Source organism: Calliphora vicina, chromosome 4 (assembly GCF_958450345.1).
Source record: "Calliphora vicina chromosome 4, idCalVici1.1, whole genome shotgun sequence".
NCBI lineage: Eukaryota > Metazoa > Arthropoda > Insecta > Diptera > Calliphoridae > Calliphora > Calliphora vicina.
In genome coordinates this window covers 50,636,722-50,639,002 of record NC_088783.1, presented here as the reverse complement: position 1 = coordinate 50,639,002, position 2,281 = coordinate 50,636,722, and positions in this window count along the sequence as shown.

Genomic DNA, 2,281 nt, shown 5'->3' with positions numbered 1-2,281 from the left:
TTAAGTACGATTTTTAGCAACTGTTACAAGAGTTTTTGAAATGAAAAATATGTTATATTGGCATTTTTGCGATGAGTGCCTTGAGGTATTCTTAAGCATTAGAGGGTTAAGAGGTTGTGTGGAATAGATCATATTCGTAACCCATGAACCATCCTTTTGACTTTATCACATGACCTATAATAGCTCTGAGAGGGTAAAAAATATATGCAGGGATAATACATTGGCTTAATTAAGACATAAGGGACTCAATTAAAAACAGAAGGTAATACTAAAATTTATCCATAGAAATAATTAATGCATAAAATGTATTCATTCATATAGGTATCATAAATATATTTTGCCCAACATTTTAAAAATTATCCAAAACTGGTCACTCAAAAATTTAAAAACAAGTGCATCATCATTCATCACATTTAACATTTTAAACGTTAAATAAATACTTAAAATACTAAATATTTGATTAATTAAAAGTTACACATTAATTTATGAGCTACGAGCAAATTATACATCAAATATTCAATTCAACTTCAACTTGAAAATACTAGTTCACAAAGATTTGTAATAAAATGGTAATAAGTAATAAAAATAAACTATGACAAGTATGTTAAATAATGTATTAAAAAAAACCGGCAAAATTATCAAAATAATAAAAAAGTGGTTTTGTATACAAATCAGAGGAGGTAGACAAATACTTGAACTGGAATTGGAACTGGTAGGTGCGTCGTGTGTGTATTTAAAGTGGCAAAACTATCAACGCTACTCGTATTTTGATTTTGGTTATATTCACGCAAATAAGCATTTTAGTGATTTGCATTTTTCTGTTTATTTTTTGCCAACATTTTAAAGTGGCCATTATAACAAATCATCACCACACACCGCTAAACAAAAGCAGATTTTATTATTTAAATTTACAAAGTTTAAAAAGCACCAAATTCATGTTTCGTTAAAAGACTTTTCAAAACAAACAATCTCAAAATGATCCCAATAAATTTGCATAACAATTGGAAAGTAAAATAAATAAATAAATAGTAGATAATTAAAGCAAAAATACATTTTACATTCAAATTTATTAATTTGTTTCTTTTCGAACTAATTTTTTTTGGCAACAATCGTAATCATAATTATTTCAACTGGGTTTCGTTAAAGCGTGAGACATTTTTAAAAGGTTACTGTGGGTTTCTTGTACAAATAACCACCGTTTTCAGCATCGTATTGAGTGTCGCTTTTGACTACAAGCAGACGCAATTTGTCATCTTCACCATCTTCTTTTTCTTCCTTTTTGAGTTGCTCCGATGAATAGTAACCGGGATAATTGGTGTAACCGGGGTTAACAAAACCTTGTGAAGAGGGGAAACTTTGGGGTGGAGGGTACCTTTGAACAGGGAATCCTTGACCGGGGAAGCCTTGACCAGGAAAACCTTGTCCTGGGAAACCTTGACCGGGGAAACCTTGTGGAGGACCCTGTTGTGGTGGAAAGCCCTGACCAGGGAAACCTTGTGGGGCAAATCCAGGATTTACAAAACCCTGGGAAGGTGGGAAACCTTGACCGGGAAAACCTTGGCCAGGAAAGCCTTGTCCCGGAAATCCTTGTGGTGGACCCTGTTGTGGTGGGAAACCTTGTCCAGGAAAGCCTTGACCGGGAAATCCTTGTGGGGGGAAGCCTTGTCCAGGGAAACCTTGAGCAGGAAAAGCTCCGGGAAAACCACCAGGTAAACCATTGTAACCATTATAACCATAGGCTGGATCATTGGCAGCATCCTTGGTAAAAGGCTCCAAACTATCCAATTTGATATCATTATCAACAATATCGTTCTTTGTTAAATCTTCAACTTCTGGAACTGTGTCAGCTACCAAATCAGACTTTGCAACGGCCACTTCTGGAGAGGGTGGCAAATACATTCTGGAAAACTCTTTAACACCTGCTACTTCTGTAACTGTTTCATGTACCAAATCAGACTTTGCCATGGCCACTTCTGGAGATGGAGGCAAATACATCCTGGACAAGTCTTTAACATCAGCCACAGCCAGACACATTAAAGTGCTGCATATTAAGAATTTTAGAAACTGTAAGGAAAACAAAACATTTTTATAATTTCTTTTATAGATTATTGTAATTTTTAAACACTTACCATATTGCTAGCCCTTCTTTTAACAATATACCAACTAGATTAACTACTTTTCTTGTAAAAATCTTCTTTTTATAACTTTTTCCTAGTTGGAAAGATTCTAAACTTTCTCTTCACTTTGATTGATGACTCAATAAATTGAATTTCTTGCACTA